The sequence below is a fragment of the Diaphorina citri genome, unplaced genomic scaffold, assembly GCF_000475195.1.
Source record: "Diaphorina citri unplaced genomic scaffold, Diaci psyllid genome assembly version 1.1 scaffold718, whole genome shotgun sequence".
Classification (NCBI taxonomy): Eukaryota; Metazoa; Arthropoda; class Insecta; order Hemiptera; family Psyllidae; genus Diaphorina; species Diaphorina citri.
Genome location: NW_007378151.1, coordinates 82968 through 103259, shown reverse-complemented (window position 1 = coordinate 103259; position 20292 = coordinate 82968). Strand labels below are relative to the sequence as shown.

Sequence of the window (20292 nt, the reverse complement as noted above, 5' to 3'; positions counted from 1 at the left end):
AAAAAAAATATATCACATTCAATTCCTCTCCTTGACTTTTACATTATAAGGACACATGTGTGATGCTTTTCATAATGGTAGAGCCAAAGGTCAGAACCACAGCTCCCACTCTCCTCTCCTCCCCCTGTCTATTCCCTCAGGTAACGTTAGTTAATGACCTAATACTGAAGAGTGAAGTAAGTCACTCTGCATAAAACTCAACCTCATCTACCCCCTATACATACATAGCGCTATTTCTGGAGCTGTAGTTATGCAATTTCTTAGTAATAAAACATAAAAGTCTGCGTAAAAACGAACGTCATTTCTGAGTAAAACTCGCGAGTCCATTGGACATTCTTCATAAAATGATAAAAAAAAGAAACCTAAAGAGCCTAACCCCACTCTCAAAAGCTTATTATAAACAAATAACCGGACTAATTACTCGAAACTTGTGACCCCTCTCCCACACCGGCTGTCCCTCTGAGGGAAACAATAAATTCTGAAATGCTTAAAAACCATAAAGTTAGTTTTTCACACGTAACTGCAATTATAAAGCTAGAGCTTGTAATTATTATATTACAAGTATGACCACTCTACTGGCTTCTATGACCGGCAATTAGAATAAAAATCCTGATGGCGTGAGAACTTTTCTTCCGCCCCCCATGGGCCTTCAATCCTCTACATCCCACATCCCCACCCCCCATACCTTTACCCTAACCTGGCTTTTATGCTATGTTCGACTTTACATCAGATCTAGGTTATCATAATAGAAGTTTCACAGAAATGGCAACGGTTCGAGATTTTATGCAACGAACAGTATGAGCATGTTTGGCTGTTTGGATTGGGGAAACCTTTTTGCATTCTAAGCACAATTTCGAGAAAACGTCTGTAGAATGGGATATAGAAAGAGAGAATCATATATTGAGACCACAATGGAAGCATAAAGCAAAGATCAGACGCGAAGCAACGGCTAAAAAGTCAAGGAACCACTTAACAGAGTTCCTTTTTAGCAGGGTTTAGTTTCCAATTGAAGCATGAAAACCAAAGTTGTTGTGTGTTGAAACATTTCTTCTACAAGTGTTCAGCGCTTTACCTAGAAGTGTACGAGTATGCAAAACATAGTCCGCAATACCAATAAAACAGCAAAAGTACCACACATGAAACTTAGAACAAAAGCTTAATTAAAATGCTTGAAACCTTTCCTGTCCTTATAAATTTTGTCATAACAAACCAAGATCACAAGTATTATTACCTTTACATAGGTACACAAAAAACGAGTCGTGCACAGAAAGCAACAAATCTTTTCCCATTTCAAATTACTTGTTAAATATTTCATTTTCTCGGGGGTCGCAAATAAAAAGCACTAATATAAACTTTATTGCCCAGGTTTCAACTAGCATACGAAAAGGAAACATTGTCTCGTAAAAAATAAAAAGCAAAATGTCATATCCAGCACCCAAGTTGAATCATAAATGCTTTTAATGGAGCCCAGGGCCTAGGCTGGGGGATTGTTTTAAATTTTCTTCTTGCCATCTTCACTTCTTCGGTCATTGAGGTGCGCAACTTTCAAAATACAATTTGGTCATGGATTGTTTTAAATTTTCTTCTTGCCATCTTCACTTCTTCGGTCATTGAGGTGCGCAACTTTCAAAATACAATTTGGTCATGTTTTAAAACTAACGTAACTGAAACCAACTATGTAATACTATGCGTTACCCAAGGTTTCCGAAGTGGTGGAAAATTTTCTAGGGACAAAAAAGAATGGATGAGGTTAACATCGACAGCAGAACTATGTTTAGTATTGGGTTTTAGAGGTTGACGTGAAACAGAGGAAGCAGGAGTCCGAGTCCTACGGGCAATAGACATAATATCATCCTGATTATTAACATGTAAGATAGGAACATGAGTCATATTATTATCAATAAGGGAAACTTTTAACTATCAATAAAAAATTTCCATTTGGTATGTGTGTGTTTTTTCTTTCCTTATTTTTACCATCTTGAGCTAAGAAGTAGGGATGAATTTCCATCTTTGATCCTGGTAACTGACTAGTCTTCAATTTGAGACATGGGTAATTGAAAATACAGCACTTGACGGGATTAACACACCTTTATAACTTACCAAGCTATTAATTTTTCAATTACCTAGTCATACCTTATAGGTACCTAATATATTATGTACTTATCTGCATAGTATTACATGGTTGGTTTCAGAGTGCTTCGTCTGTAAGCATATACCAATCATTGTCATACGAGAATTTGCACTACCTATATCTTCCTTACTCCCTTACTCACACTTAACTGAGATCTGTCACACATTACCTCCTCTTTCCCTCACGCTATTTCACTCTCAGTAAAAAGCATTTTTCACAATAGCCTTGACGCTAGGACAGCAAAGGAAACTTTCAAGCTTGAAAACTTAAAGACATCAAATTTTTGAATTATGAAAGCAGTGTGGTGTTTCTTTTTCGTTTTATGACACTCAAGATAGAAAAGCCCAAGCGTGGACAATATGCTTCTTTTTTTTTCCTAAAAGGACACGGATCCTCTTTGGGCCTTTGATATTTGCACCTTTTCTGTTGAGACTTGATGATTGGATGGATGGAGATAGAGAATGCCTAGCATGAGTAGAAATACCACCGACAATGAGAGTTTTATCTTTGTTCAGTTTCTTGTAAGGAAATTAGTTTATATTTTATTGGTCTATCCCTACCCCTCCTCTCCCTGTTTTGGAGTACATTATAATACGAAACTCTACCAAGTAGAGGTGAGAAAGACGGATGGGGGGAAGGAAGAAAGCCTTTTCCCTTGTGGTAAATACACACCATTTTTATATTAAATAGATGTACAATACACCCATATATTACCCAGACGATCGATGCAAAAGACAAATTCACTGGAGTTTTCAAAATAAACACTCCAACCTCATTTTATTCCACACTTGGTGAAGGATAAAGTACAGTCATATTGTCTTCTTCCTACGAGTGATGATTCAGTTTGAAATTGATCATAATCCGAATGATTCAATAAGAGAGGGGATTCTATCGATTGCAATACGAGGAACAAATTCCGCTGGAGCTTTTCTTTTGATAGACACAATGCCGGCCACTCACACTCAGACGGTCTGACAGATCTACGTCTGTTATACATAATTATGATGCAAATGCAGAACCTAATGTATTATGTTGTGCTTACTATGGAAAGTGTGGATACATTACGAATTTTCTTACCTCTCTTTAAAAAGTTACACAACTACCCTTGTTGTAAAAGATGACATAATACCAGGCTACTCTCACGAAATTAGTGCTCGTCTTTCAGCAATTGAGGCCATATCGGGGTAAACACAATACGACCATAAATATAAACACATAACGCAATATCCTTTTGTGTATCTGAAGTTAACATACGGGAAAAATAAGTAAAATGATGATAATAATCCCCCGCTTCCCTCAATTAACCTTAACTGCATGGTAAAAGCCTGCTTTATACTCTTAAATGGCCCTCGACGGCTATAAAGTTATCTGGAAAAGAATTGCATCTCTTTTTTCCTTTCTTCTAGGTATACTTACCCATATGCCTCGTTTAACTGCATGGTAAAAGCCTGCTTTATACTCTTAAATGGCCCTCGACGGCTATAAAGTTATCTGGAAAAGAATTGCATCTCTTTTTTTCTTTCTTCTAGGTATACTTACCTATCTGCCTCGCTATGTAAGCTGCTATTTAATAGCATACATATATGTAGGTATCTTGAAACATAGATAAAATACATAGAGAGCTAATGTAAGATATATATATATATATATCATTTTTTACTCTATAGTAGGTGTACCTACGACTATACTTTTAAGTATTGTATGGTGGAATCTGTTATGTGGAAATAGAGATCTTTTATGTTCCTTTTTCAAAGGTAACTTTAAGAACAAGACCCTATTATTGGTATTGTACATTTTATTACATCTTCAAGAACGCATACCTATTTATAGGAAAGATATCTATTCTATTCTATTTTAAAATATCTACATTCTACGTGGGTAGGTACGTTTTATAGATAAGAATAAAAAGCTACCTACTTTGTCTAGGTGCCTTTTTTCTACATACCTATAATACGTGTATAAACATAAAAAACCGTTAAAAAAAAAAAAAAAAAAAAAAAAAAAAAAAAAACATTAGAAGTACCTACAATTCATATACAAAACAGAAAATAAACGAAACTTTTTTTTTTTTAATCTCCAGTAGTTATGAAATATGGATAATGCTAGCTTTGATATAGGTGGATTCAAAACTTAAACAGACTCCGTAGCTGAGCCATAGATGCCTGAAACTTTAGAGAAACGTAAAAAAAAAATATGATTTTTTCCCTCTCTCAGGCCGGAGCTTACCAAATCCGATTATCATGGTATTGACATTAATCAAGCTACCTAAACCTTATAATTATGTACATATTAGATACCTACATCGATCTAGGAATGTACTCCACTCCGAAATAATCCAACTCAGAGAACTGTGTACTTTTGAAGGTCAGCAATTATTTATCTGTACCTCAATACCAAACGGAATTTGATCATTGAATCAGCATAATATTTTTTATGCTGATGCATGATTAATTGATTACCTATACTTGGTCAGTTTTTGAGACTAGATATAGAAAAAACTAGAAATAATAACGAAAAAAAAAAAACTTTTTAGACACCCTTTCATTTGAGAGTTTATGCTAAGGATATACTTTTTATCCTAATCCTTCCTTTACTCTTTTCCCATGCTCTCATTGTTTTTCCTTCCTCTCCTTTATCATTCCCCCTCTTTCCACTGATTTCTCCTGTTCGGAAAAAGGAAAACTGTGGCCCCTTTAGTCCGGGACTCAAAAGATAAAAAGAGCATTTTTTTTTCATGACTGATTTACACCATTTTCACCTTTTTTCATTTTAGTCTTTCTCGCTTTTCCGCCCTCTCTCGCTTTTCAGGGGACCAAATTTATCACACTCTTCCCTAAAAGTGGATGTGGCAAAACCGCTTTTTCCTTTTTTGTCCATGGTTCATGCCACCAGGTTTTAATACCGACAGGGAAGATAAGGATACAGATAAACAAGGAATAATATCTCGAACCTTTAAAGCGAATGTCTCGAAAATTAACCCCCAAATTAAGTGTGTTAAAAAAAACTTAAAATTATCTTCTCCCTAAAACCGCAGACGAAATGCAAAATACAGAAAATAAGTGAAAACAATAGAACAGAATATACCCTGTTTTTACTGCCAGAATGAAAAGTTGCTTTACCCAAGCAGTCCAACAAGGTAAAAAAAAAAAAAAACAATAAGAAGTATGAAATTAGTTTCAATGTCACGAAAGTATTTATTGCCAATATCTTCACACCCATTTGACATTTAGAAATCTCCCGTCTAAATTTGTAAAGGTCAGTTCTGTAATCTAAAATGTCTGACGATGACGTTTCGATTGTTCACACTTGACCACGTCGTCGGACGGCGTAATTGGTCGTCGAACGTTTCTCGGAACGGTAACGGTTCAATGCTTTTCCCTTGCATTAGTTTTAATAAGCTTTTCAGTCAGTCAAGGTGTTTTTTCAAAGTGTCATTTCGTACGTAATCCGACCCCGACATATCAATTTGGAAGGCGATGAAAAGTAAATAAAGTTATTTGAAGAAAAGAAAAAGAAAGTAAAAAGCACAAAAGAAAAATGTTTGAAGAAAAGGAAAGAATTAAGAGAGGTATAAATTTACCCCCACCCCAAACCCCTCCTTTCGTGCTGTCTCCCTCCTCGCTCTCTCTCTCTCTCTCTCTCCCTATATCCGACACGAAACTTTGAAGCTTTCCACTAATAAAGAGCGCCAAATATTTCATTACAACACTCTCTCTCCTCTTTCTTTCTCTCTAATTCCCTCTTTCTCTCTGGCTCTCATCTTTCTTTCTCTCCCTCCCTCTATCTAAATTCTCTCTCTCCCTCTTCCCTCTCTCCATTCTCTTTCTCTCTGGCTCTCATCTTTCTTTCTCTCCCTCCCTCTATCTAAATTCTCTCTCTCCCTCTTCCCTCTCTCCATTCTCCCTCCCTCCTCTCTCTCGAGGTTCTGTCATAAATAATTGAAGAATAAAAATAAATTCCGAGTATTTTTTTCCCTTTGCTGTGCGAAAATTCGTTAAAAGTCTGACTTATCCCTGATCACGATCGTCAGGTCAAGAAGAAATGGGGACACTGGAAAGCGAGTATTTTTTTCCCTTTGCTGTGCGAAAATTCGTTAAAAGTCTGACTTATCCCTGATCACGATCGTCAGGTCAAGAAGAAATGGGGTCACTAGAAACTAGGAACTGAAGTAATATCTCTGTTTCTAATTTCGATAGCTAAAGCTCACAATACACCTGATGAAGTAGAGCAATCTGTTAGCTTTTATGATGGTCCATTTACACACCTGATAAAATGGGGTAGTTAGTCAGTTTGTTCATATACACACCTGATGAAGTGGAGAAGTCTGTTGGCTTTTATGATGGTCCATTTACACATGTGATAAAATGGGGTAGTCAGACTAGTCAGTCATATGCAGTTGGCTTTTATGTTGGTACATTTGATGTTTATCCTACAAATGAGCTTACGCGTCCTAAAACCACATAAAAATCAACCAACAGTTATCTTTTGAGACTATGGACCTGGGGATTTAATATGTACATATGTTTGCCGTGTTGGAACGGACCTAAATGATATCCATGCTATTTTCAAAGTAGCCTAAATAGGCCAACATTGGCATAATATTACAAGGTAAATCTCAAGATATTACTTACTACTTATTACTTAAAATACGTACCTACATAATTATATATTATACAAACTTAAATACCAACTGACAATCGATCACACACCACACCTGTGGGAGTAAGTTTAAACTGCGACACTTCCTGATACCCTCTGATGGGTTACACCGACTTCAAAGACTTCCTGTCTGTGTGTTACTTCATTAGAAATCAATTTTATGGATACGCTTTAGAAAACAAACACCAAATCGAAACCTAACCGCATAACCATTCTACAGAATCGTAGAAATACCCATCTATGCATTGTAAGCAATTTAGATATGATTCCAATTGTTTTCATTAGTTCATTAACCTGTCAATGTCCGGTGTCCGGGATAGGAGTGCTGGGGACGTGATCTAGGAATAGAATTTCATAAACGAAGAAACGAAGTTTCAAGTCCTAAACCCAAAAACATTTCACATTGATAGAGGAAAAGAACGAAAAATATTTTGCATTGATAGAGGACGGGACGAATTGAGCATTGAGAAGCATTCACGCGAAAGTGAACATCTTCAACTAACAAAATTTTCAGTATTCACGAAAAACGGTGGGTCTCGATGGAGAAAGCCAGCCGTTCCGAGAACGAACATTATCCGTTCCGGATAAAATCTGCCCCGGGCGGGAATCGAACCAGCGGCCTAGCGCGTACAGGGCAGACGCGCAACGAACCAAGTTTAACTAGGCTGGCACTTTTGATAGCATAGAATTGAGTTTTGATTAGAATTACGTTTACTTTTGCTTTATCGGTTAGGGTTGTAGATATTATGATCTCCCGACGACAGTAAATTTTTTCGACATTAAGGACACAAATAAGCTAACCGTCCACTTGAAGAATAGTCATTGAGGCAAGGCGGTCACGCGTGTTCAGCGCTGTTTGGTCTGTTCATGTCATGGATGAGTGACGAATGATGACCGAATAATGAATAAAGTGGAAGGGTTCCATGAGTCTTGAGAATTGAGAGGTGATGAGGACAAGCTATATGAGAGATGAAATTACCAAATGATAGAAGAAGAGAGAGAGAGAGAGGGGGGGGAACTGTATCTTCATTTTGAAAAAATAAACTAAAATTTAACTAAAAAAATGTAGACAGGCAGACGAGAGGGAAGGAAAACGTGAAAAATGGTGATGAAAATTAAAAAGGGAATGAATAAATCTCCCATGTTAATTTCCAACTGATTGGGAAAAACGGAGATTCTGTGGTGCAGTTGCCACATCCACTAATTTAAGATTACAAACATTGCAAGAACATCGATTTCTATGTCTTCTTTGATTTCAAGACAAATGAATCTAAAAGTTAAATGAAAGGGAGGGAGAGAGAGAAGAAGAAGAAGGGAAAATCAGAGGAAAGTAGACAGGGGGATGTGAGGGGAGGGAACGTGAAAAATCGTGATAAAAATTAAAAAGGGAATGAAAAATAAGGGAAGTAAGACGAGAGGGAAGAAGGGAAGTATAGGGGAGGGAACGTGAAAAATCGTGATAAAAATTAAAAAGGGAATGAAAAATAAGGGAAGTAAGACGAGAGGGAAGAAGGGAAGTATATTTTGTGTCTTTGTTTTTCCGGGGAAAAATAATCTTTCCTTCTTTTTTTTTCGAAAATTTTCCACCCGTTAATCTTTCTCTTCCTCCTTCTCTATGTCCAGCTCCTTCTTTCATCTCATTCTTGCACTTCTACTTCTTCTTTTCAATATAAACTTCCCTAAGTAAAGATCGATAGATACCAACATTATCATTATTTCTGGCTCTTTTTTACAATTATCAAAGTACAGTTTTTCCCTGTTCAGCAATATATTCAACTGTTGCACTTCTACTTCTTCTTTTCAATATAAACTTCCCTAAGTAAAGATCGATAGATACCAACATTATCATTATTTCTGGCTCTTTTTTTACAATTATCAAAGTACAGTTTTTCCCTCTTCAGCAATATATTCAACTTTCTTTCTAGTCAGCACCTTGAGCTTTGAATTTTGTCCCTTCAAAGTCGAATGTTTCATTTCCTTCTGTCTATCCTCTCCGTCTGTTTTCCCTCCCTCTCATTTCCTCCCCTTTGTCCCTTTTAATATGTTCATTGTTCCTAATTCATTCCCTTCTGATCTCACACTTTAGCTGAAATACATCGTCAGATAATCCCACCATTATCCCTCACAGTAGACAGTTCTTTGTACCCATCAGCAAAAGGCTGCATGTAATTCCGGAGCCAAGGTTTGTTTGTATTGTGATCAATAAAACACAAGCTTTTGATTGGAAAAGGAAATAGACAGCATTACCATATTTCAATTTGTGAAGATTTGTACACAAGATTGGGAAGTGCTGGTAGGGATATATGTTTTTGAGCCAGTTACAGATTGGATACATGATACTTAGGAAAATTCTGCTAAATATTCCTGTGGATTTGCATAAGAGATTTTTTGTACTCAATAGTGTGACAAATATTGTAGTGTGACATATTCGAACAGAATTTACTCACCACAGATTGGATACATGATACTTAGGAAAATTCTGCTAAATCTTCCTGTGGATTTGCATAAGAGTTTTTTTGTACTCAATACAGATTGGATACATGATACTTAGGAAAATTCTGCTAAATCTTCCTGTGGATTTGCATAAGAGTTTTTTTGTACTCAATAGTGTGACAAATATTGCAGTGTGACATATTCGAACAGAATTTACTCACTAAAGGAAAAGCGATATTTTTGCGAGGAAATTCTGTAAGTAGGTATCTATGTTTATGTATGAAACAAAACTAGTTGACTCAAGCTAGATACGTACATATGTACCTCTAAGGTACTGTCAAATTTAAATCAACTCCTGTTTATCTTGAAATAAAGATATGAAAGAAAGGGGGAAAAAAATCCCTGGAACACATTGTACCCCAAATTTCAGAGGGGAAAAAGTCACTTGTATCTTTTATGTCTGTGCTATTTAAATTAAATACAAAAGAGCATACATTCTCTTTAATCTTGTCTGGGGTCTTTTGTATTCCATATTGCTTTATACTCATTTTCCCCAAGATAAAAATTTACGTAGATACCTACCTATGGTCTTCTTGTGTAAAAAACGACAGCAAAAAAGCACGGACTTTTCCAAGAAAAAAAGCGATATTTTTGCGAGGAAATTCTGTAAGTAGGTATCTATGTTTATGTATGAAACAAAACTAGTTGACTCAAGCTAGATACGTATGTACCTCTAAGGTACTGTCAAATTTAAATCAACTCCTGTTTACTCTAAAGTGAGTTTCTGGATAAGTGGACCGAGGCGTGAAAATTTATTCTAATTCATATGAGAATTTGACCACATAAGGTTTATAGGCGATCGAGTGGTAGAAAACACATTGATATTTACTCGTATAACCCAGTACTGGTCAAATTTAAATCAACCCTGGTTTACTCTAAAGTGAGTTTCTGGATAAGTGGACCGAGGCGTGAAAATTTATTCTAATTCATATGAGAATTTGGCCACATAAGGTTTATAGGCGATCGAGTGGTAGAAGACACATTGGTATTAAGCACTATTTACTCGTATAACCCTTTAGAAAACTACAATGCTAGGAAATTCAACATACATACAACAGGGCTAGAATGTCACAATTCTCTGTCAAAAGCTAGGATTTGAGGTGGTCCCCTCATGTGGCTAGGGGTAGAAACATTCTATGGTCTATTCGGTGCGGGGGGACTCTAATATGTCACTTCAATTTTTCAAACCTCGTCCCACCCTGTACCACAATAAAATATTTACATGCGTTATGATGCTGATATTTACTCGTATAACCCTTTAGGAAACTACAATGCTAGGAAATTCAAGGTATGCTCAAAATTGTTGTCAACGTTACACACCATATCTGATATTTACTCGTATAACCCTTTAGGAAACTACAATGCTAGGAAATTCAAGGTATGCTCAAAATTGTTGTCAACGTTACACACCATACATACAACAGGGCTAGAATGTCACAATTCGCTGTCAAAAGCTAGGATTTGAGGTGGTTCCCTCATGTGGCTAGGGGTAGAAACATTCTATGGTCTATTCGGTGCGGGGGGACTCTAATATGTCACTTCAATTTTTCAAACCCCGTCCCACCCTGTACCACAATAAAATATTTACATGCGTTATGATGGCGGGGGGACTCTAATATGTCACTTCAATTTTTCAAACCCCGTCCCACCCTGTACCACAATAAAATATTTACATGCGTTATGATGCCCCTGTCTCTTCTGAGGTTAACCTCCCTTCATTCTCATATCTTGCCTCCATGCAGATCTTCATTTGCAAGGGATTTCCACCCTGACGTTTTCCATTGGTATGCGTACAGTACTCGTACGAAATAGAAAAGGGGTCAAAAATAAATCTCTAACGTACAAACGTACAGCAATTTGTCACTTTTCTGTCAGAAAATTAATGTTGACTTTTAGATAACATTGTACCTTCCGGGCTTTCTCTCTGTCCAAAATTTCCGATGCTTTCCTCTGTTTCGGAGCACAAGGATGTGTGCTTGATTTTTTGTTGCTCTATGTCTTTTCCGGGATGAATTACACAGGGCCATGTGGCCATGGCGTCTGATCCTTTCGATACAATTTAATAAAATACAAGGGAAATGATCGTTTTGGGGGAAATCTCGAAATATTTTGTATGTCCACTTGTCCACGTCTATAATAGAATAGAATAGAACTAAGAAATATTTTTAGTTTACCTATCTGCTTCGCCGTAACTGTCCATTTATCAGATTTTGATTAAATTTATGGGTATATTAAATGAACTTTTAAACTTTTATTTTATTGATAGGTAAATTAGAAGTAAAATAAATGAAAATCCCTCAAATGAAGATCCCTCTATTGACCTACGTATTCCTCTATCAAACCTTCGCTTTCGGGACGATAAGACCTTAGCAGTTACAGTTCCCTCTATCAAAGCTCTAACCCCCGGGGTGACAAAGTAATAGTAATAATAGTGCTTATTTATACTGCTCGCATAGGACTGAAAAGTCCCTTTACTCCAGCAGTAGGCTACTACTATTATTGTGGTCAAATTCTCAAATTATATGAGGATAAAATTCCATACCTCGGCTGGGATTGAACCCACGCCCTCCTGTTTACCATCAGGCGAGCACCTTGACCACTACACCACCGAGGCACGTATGTGTACATATTATGCAGACGGTTAGGATGTAACTTATTAAAATCATGGGTTGAAAATCAATTTCCTGGGCTACCTATTAAGTAATTTTTTGTTTCAAAAGACATTCGAGGTCCAGGCATAAAGCAATCATTTTCTTTTGAGTTGGAAAGGCTAAAAAAGCGGCATACTATTTTCAAAATAATAATTTGACATTATTCAAGCTGTCAGTGACAGGATCCCATTTATCTTATCAAAAGTAAAAGTGTTTCGAACAGTGAAATTGAACTTCTTGAGAAGTTGTACTTTCAGCCATAGTTGAGCGACAGGATCCCATTTATCTTATCAAAAGTAAAAGTGTTTCGAACAGTGAAATTGAACTTCTTGAGAAGTTGTACTTTCAGCCATAGTTACTAAATGGGGTCTTACAGAATTTGATTATGAAATATTACCAGGGGTAGATTGTTATAGGTTCTGCGAATGTAAATCTTCGGTTAATTATGAAATTTTGATTCATGGGTTGACAAAATAAATGGTTATTATTCAACAGACAAAACTCAAGCCCATTCTTCCTTGTCAAATGACAAATGAAATTCAATATTTTGTTTCGATAAGGACATAATAGCTTTCTTTTATTAATTTTAACAATAAATAAATAATGCAAGTAATACGTACCTATAAATTCTGAATGGGTATTAGGTTCGAATTTATTTTATTATGACTACATATTTATGACTCATTATCTTGAAATCTTCATGGTTTTTCAATTATGGGAGGTATCTCTATTAAGTATCTGTGTAAGTAGTGGGTACTCTCTTCCATTTGAAAATCCCACTTGATAAAGTATAGGTAAGTAGGAACATACTTGAGTATATTTACTTGGTTAACTATCTGGGTTTTCTTACAATGTGTTTAGGGTTTTCCGGCTCTTTTAGAACACAATGAAAATCACGAGGCAGAATAAAAGTCTTAATAGAAGCCCAGGTTAGTTTTACAAGGATGGAAATCTCAAGCATTTTGAACTTCTCACGAAAACTTTTGCAAACTCAAGTGTACACACGTCATCTCTACTCTGATATGTACAAAGCTTTCATGCTTTATTTATCCAACAAACTTTCCTCGGGTAGGTAAGCCACAACAGTCTTTGCTTGCCTCTTGGTATGCATGAAAAATGAAATGCTTCCAACTAAGATGATTAGAAGGAAAATACTTGAAAGGGCCCGCGAGAAAAGATCAGAAGTGAGGAAAAGGCAAAGGAAAAAGAAGGCGAGAAAGTGAAATGGAAAAAAATACGGGAAGAACTTATGGGTGAGAGAAAAACAGAAGGGAAAATATACAATTTTCCTTGGAAGTCTATGTAGATTCTTATCATTCATGATATCTGAATATCTCACGGGCTGAAAGTTGGTCCCAGAGACTATCTACAGAAACTCCAAGTCATTTAAAAGACATCACAAGTATAAGAACTTCGGAAACAGTCTGTACCTAAATATGTACCTCTATTTGTAAGTTGTAACGCATAGACGGAAAATAATATTAAATTGTTTCCATCCCCTAGAGTAGATGTTTTTCCCAACCTCATGTATATTAAGTGAGACTCACCCGATCCCTCAAGCCCCTAGTCCCATCAGACATTTTAATCAAAGTTTCGAAGCCATACAATGACAAGTGCATCAGGGGGACTGAAATCTTAAGAAGTAAAACGTAAGACGTTCAAGGGGACAAGTAGTCCAGGGTATTGGAGATGTTCCTTTAGGGGGCAGATGGCTGAAGGGTAGTTGTCAGAAGAAGAGAGAGGGGTTGGGGTGTTTTCGAGGGGGGAAGGTGATATTCAATCTTTGTGGTAAGACACATCCTGTTGGTGGGGAGGGGACGCATTAAAGTAATGAATTGTGTGCAGTCTAATGAAATTTCAATGTTTGTAAAGAACCCCTTCTTTCTTCATCAGGACCCTAAACAATACATAGTACATAACGTTTCTTTTTACCAGAACATTAAGCTTCAAATTCATGAATTCGTATTCAGTTCTGTGCTCGTAAATTTTACTGGCGTTGTCAAATTTCGCAGGAAAAGGAGCGTTTGAATTTATAGATTCGAACTTTCATTGTTTTACAAATTGTCGAATTCGAGATACATAGAAAGAAAGTATATGAACAAAATTTTAGTTTGACGTTAGTTTTTCTCTGAAAATCTTATGAATACAAACAAACAAAAACCATGGAACAGTTAAAAACGTTTAGTGTAACATGTTCCTTGACGTTAGTTTTTCTCTGAAAATCTTATGAATACAAACAAACAAAAACCATGGAACAGTTAAAAACGTTTAGTGTAACATGTTCCTTTGCTACTTTATGCGATACGTTTGGGTGTCACTGGATGGAAAATCTTACACCTTCCGTTTACAAATGATACCGCCAACAGAGGAAAAGCAACATGGGGAGGGAAATGCTTACAAAGTCTGGCTCGATGCCTAGCATTTGGACTCGTTTTCCCCAATTCAGCACAAATTCCATTTCTAGTTCACGAAACGTTTGAATTTCATTCTGAAAGGAATGAATCTTTGCGATGTGTCTAGCGAAAACAAAAAAAAGACATATTGTAAGGGGGATGGCACGGAAAATAATTACTTTGTCTTTTTGTGGCAAAGGCTCTCGCTGTGTGATAGATTGGATGGACGCCAAAATTATTTTATTGACAACGCAAAAGTACGGAAAATGAGTTTCCCGAGAGGAAGTAAGATGTTTGGAATTCTTCAAACCCGGGGCGGGAGGACGGAATGGATTTCAGAAACCACCTCAACTGCTATTTCCATTCTAAACCCACGAATCTCCTCGCATTACGAGAAACATTTTCTTTCCACCATTTAAATTCATTCTCTCTCTCTCTCTCTCTCTCTCTCTCTCTCTCTCTCTCTCTCTCTCTCTCTCTCTCTCTCTCTCTCTCTCTCTCTCAAACTATTTTGAGAAACCAATTTGTATAGTGGATGTGCTAATCGCACCAAATTATGTACTTAGGTACCATATTATGGTATGTATCTTACTACGATCTCTTTACTCAAGGATCTCGCTTTTATCTATTTCCCTCAATCCTAAATGAACAAAAGGAACTAAGATTGTGGAAAAAAGAACTTACTCGATAGTATACATATATTCAGTTGAACTCATAAAATTGAATTTGCGTAAAATTTCTATTTTCATACCTCATCTTCCCTGAAATCTGAGTTATCTGAGTAACTAAATAGCCCTCGGATATATTATTCACCTCTCCCACACGAAGGCCTCAAAATATAAAAAAAAACTTCAGGCGGAAATGAAAAGGAAATGTAGGAATCTAGCGCCGCTTTTCCTCTAATGTTCGTGATATTGGTATATCTGTAGAGATATAACATACACACATACAATACATAAGCGTATTATGCATTGTATACCATATATGATATTTATGTACATAAGGTAGATCTATACATAAATATTAGGTGCATGTGGTATGAAGGTATTGTGTTGTTCTGGGATTCCTACACTACACCTCTTGAAATAAAGATATGAAAGAAAGGGGAAAAAAATCCCTGGAACACATTGTACCCCAAATTTCAGAGGGGAAAAGTCACTTGTATCTTTTATGTCTGTGCTATTTAAATTAAATACAAAAGAGCATACATACTCTTTAATCTTGTCTGGGATCTTTTGTATTCCATATTGCTTTATACTCATTTTCCCCAAGATAAAAATTCACGTAGATACCTACCTACCTATGGTCTTCTTGTGTAAAAAACGACAGCAAAAAAGCACGGAATTTTCTAAGAACACCAGCATCTATCAAATCTACCAATACAGACTTTAAGGCAGTCTAAGCCCCCGGAGAAAATTGAGTATCAGAGTAGATAAGCAGATACCTGCTAGTCTGATCCAACAACAATACCTACGTGGTTGGGTTGGTATCTATATCTACCTAAGTACTATACGGAATTTTATGCTACAATTTTCCATGTTGCCTCAGGGCGACATGATTTTATTTTTTAATTGTTTGTTATAAAAAAGGTACATATTTCATACACAGTTAATAAAAAACGTATTAAAAAGGGGAATGTGTACAGGTATTGAAGTGGTTTACCTTAATTTCTGCTCAAAAATCTGGGAAAGGGAAAACGGACATAAAAAACTTTCAACACTGAAAAAGCAAGCTAAGTATAGTGATACATATGTATCTCCTTGAGAAAAGTGGGGATTTCCATTAATTAATATAAAAGAAAACCTAGGAAAATTGTGACAGAAACGGAGCCAATGGTGGTCCTATCTCTCGATGAACTTTCTGAAAAAGAAAGGAGATTTTCTTCTCCAGAACGCAGGTACCCATGAGTATAGCGTAGAGCGTCTGCAATTATGCTGTGAAACAAGACAAACTTTTCCAGCAAACTTTTCGATCAGCCAATAATTTCACTAATTTATATTGACACCTTCATGGAACTTTGTCGTGTGGGAGACTTGTTCCCGAGCAAACTTACCTTAGATTTTGTATAGAGGTTAGAGGTACCTTGTACCCCGTACTTGTGGGGATATAGAGGGGACTGGTGGTGTTCGGAGTGCTACTAGGAGAGCCTTCTTTTCTGCGATAAATCTCGCGTAACCTGGAATTAAAGAGGAATATGTACTGTCAGTAAGCCATATAGTACCTAACCATGAGATGTTTTTATATGAATTTGGCCTCCATGGATAGTAATTGAAACAACTTTTTTTCTAATTTCATATTTGTCGACCACAAATCATGATCTGAACAAATAATCTCGAGTTCCTGCAGGTAACAAATAATATTTATGTACTTGGAATCAAGTATTATACATAAGTATTTGCTGCATCTCATTTCCCGAAATACTCGTATGTATAACAATCTTCGGATTTATAAAACCCCATTTTCCACTTAGTACCTACTATATTGACACCTTCATGGAACTTTGTCGTGTGGGAGACTTGTTCCCGAGCAAACTTACCTTAGATTTTGTATAGAGGTTAGAGGTACTTGTACCCCGTACTTGTGGGGATATAGAGGGGACTGGTGGTGTTCGGAGTGCTACTAGGAGAGCCTTCTTTTCTGTGATAAATTTCGCGTAACCTGGAATTAAAGAGGAATATGTACTGTCAGTAAGCCATATACATAGTACCTAACCATGAGATGTTTTTATATGAATTTGGCCTCCATGGATAGTAATTGAAACAACTTTTTTTCTAATTTCATATTTGTCGACCACAAATCATGATCTGAACAAATAATCTCGAGTTCCTGCAGGTAACAAATAATATTTATGTACTTGGAATCAAGTATTATACATAAGTATTTGCTGCATCTCATTTCCCGAAATACTCGTATGTATTACAATCTTCGGATTTATAAAACCCCATTTTCCACTTAGTACCTACATATATCTGTTTCTTCTACATTTATTTTTAGATTGATAAAACGATACTACATACATACTTACTAAAATCTCAGATAACTCTTCCTTGTCACAAAGTATACAAAACTTAATTCTATCTGTCTGTTTTCTCCAGCATCCTACATAACACACTCTGCTATTTACTTTTTTTTTTCTATTATCGCAAAATTTAATTTTAAACTTTTGAAAATTCAATTTTCCAGCAAGATAAGGAAATAAATATTTAGATAAAACTTCTAATATAATACATAGGGTTTATGATCTGGGAGATATGATGCTGGCAAATCAGTGCCGGAATACGGAATCTAAGAATTATCAAGTTAGAACTGTGCTCCGGGTCTAAAATTTACTAAAACATTTGAATATTTTGTCATAAACTGTTAGCATATGTCCTATACATATTGTTCTAAGTTGACTGTCTAAATAAAGCACTATTTATAAGCCAAGCACTTGTATCCACTGAAAAGTGAACATTTTAATTCTCTCTCTTCCCTAGGGTTGCCAACCGTACGTTATTTCCCGGAACAATCCGTATTTTTGTCAAAAATCAAATGTTCCGCCGGAACACACCTTTGTTCCGGTTTTTTCCAAATCTATGGGAAATACGGGAACTGACTAATAAACAGAAAAAATTACAAAAAAAAGTTTAAAAAGATAGGTACGTACGAAAAACACAATTTTTTTTTTTTACTTATCTAAGAGAATGTTTTTTTTTTTTTTAATTAATTAAACCAAGGTTGTTTTGACAGAGGGAACTGTAACTGCTATGGTCTTATCGTCCCGAAAATCGCTTCATTGGTATTTGTTCTTTTTTTTTTATTTGATGAAAAATAGTTTTTTGTTTGGGGGGGGGGGGGGGGGGTGCATGCCCTTTGTTCCGGGTTGTAAAAATCGGGAAATCCGTATTTTTTCACCATTTTGCTAGTTTGTACCGTATATGCCGAAAAAAAAGTTGGCAACCCTACTCTTCCCTTCAGCTGTATTAGAAAATTTTACATCTGGCACATTCCCTGAAATTTCACCGCCTCCCCAAATTAACCTCACTGAGTGGGGTCGGAAAAACCCAGCAGCATTACGCAGATATCTATCCAAATGGAGTTAGAGTGAGCCGCCTATTGGCCTAACCTAAAAAAAAAAAAAAAAAAAAAACAGAATGAAAGAGTGGAGGATTGATCCAGACAAGAGTTTAACAAGAAATCTACCCGTAGGTATCCTACGTTTATTTTACCTACAGGTATAAAAGTGAACTTTCCAGAATTCGAAATAATTTTATTCTTGTCTCTTTGAAGTTGCTACCTACATACATAAAATAGATATGAATATACACTGTGTACCTACATTTAATACACATTGTAAACCCAAAATAAAGCCCCAGGAGTAAGAATGTGTTACAAAAAATACTTCCACATACTACTCACACATTTTTCGAGGGTTTCTTTGCTGTCCCTTGTTTTTCCTACGACACTGAGGAAAAAAACAGGAGGGTATATTTTTTTTTTTTTTTCTAGTTCTTGTTGAGAAACTTTGTTTGTTTTTATTAAGAGAAGCACAGTTCCAGAAATTCCCTCCTTTAGTACAATATTTAAGGTTTCTGCAAAAACATTGTAGGTTGGTGTGCTTGGAAAATATGAAATGTGTACATTGCACCTCTCACACATTTTTTAATATCCTCTCTATTGTCCGTAGATTAGAAAATAAATGGAAATAAACAAACACAATAAGTTTCAAACCTATAACCAGTTAATACCGTGATTCCGAAACAGTGCACTCTATTCAATGGACATTGCACAATCATTTTTGCCGCGATATCATGGATGGTGGTGCTCGTCTGATAAGTGGAAGAGCGGAGGTTTAAATCTCAATCGTGACATGGAATTTTTTCCTCTTTTAATTTGAGAATATTACTTCAGTAGAAGTAGAGCTCACTATTGGGTAAAGTGACTCGTTAGTCTCATTTGACCTGTATAAATAAGCACTAGTATTATTCGAGATCACCTGAAAATGAAATAGCTGCGAAAACGGTATTTTCTCAAAGTACTTTTTCACGCTGCCGGCTTCACAGACAGGGATGGAAAGTCCCTTTATCAGTAGTCTAGACATGGTGGCGTAGGTACAATTCAAAGGAAAAGAGTGCAGGCACCCAGTCACTTTGTCTGCTGTACTGAAGTTGTTGCATTATTGCATTCTTGGACTCTTTACAAAACGCTTTAACTTGTCCGTTGAAGGAGAAAAGAAAATCTAGATTCTAAAGCAAAGTTGCAAGTTCTCTCTCTTAAAAAATTGAAATAGACGGAAGAAAACATATTTACATACCTACAGCAGAACAAAGGCGCCAGTAGCCAGCAGGGAGGTTACCCCTACTTTCCCTGTTTGTGCTGCAGATAGGATTCGAGAAGGTAAAAAGGGGGAAAGACGTTTACTCGCCCTACTAATCCTGCCTTAGCCTTAGAAACTTTCTAATAGGACAAAGTGTGAATTTGGTACTAGAAAATCCAATAGAGGAAGAAAAAAATTGAGAAAGGAAAGGTAGGAAGAGGAGCGATAGACAAGGGAGTGAAAGAGAGAGTGCAGTTATTATGCATGGTGCAGTTGGCACATCCACTAATTTCACACTGACAATGACGCTGAGAATTTAAGAATGAGAACCGAGATATCGATTTAAAGGTTGATGAAAATGTAGGGGTCTAAATAGTCTAAACCTTAAAAATATGTCTTTTGAGTGTGTATTTGATACTTTAACATTTCTCTCTCAAGTAGGTACTTTTACTTTATCTCTTTCCTTTAAAGGTTGATGAAAATGTAGGGGTCTAAATAGTCTAAACCTTAAAAATATGTCTTTTGAGTGTGTATTTGATACTTTAACATTTCCCTCTCAAGTAGGTACTTTTACTTTAGCTCTCATGATTATGAATTCAGCTCCCCGTTGCCTCTAAGTAAAACGTGCCCTGGCGTTATTCCCCAGTATCAAGTACCCGTCTGACAGAT

General features: G+C 36.3%; 1 protein-coding gene across 1 annotated transcript in view; it reads right to left on the bottom strand.

Annotated features, from left to right (window-relative positions):
* The window catches only part of LOC103511482 (conserved oligomeric Golgi complex subunit 8), a gene marked incomplete at its 3' end in the record, with an annotated part of 76249 nt that overhangs the window by 30503 nt on the left and 25454 nt on the right, over positions 1-20292 (bottom strand). The window contains exon 3 of the mRNA XM_026825235.1: positions 16864-16985. The remainder of the gene's footprint in view (positions 1-16863; positions 16986-20292) is intronic.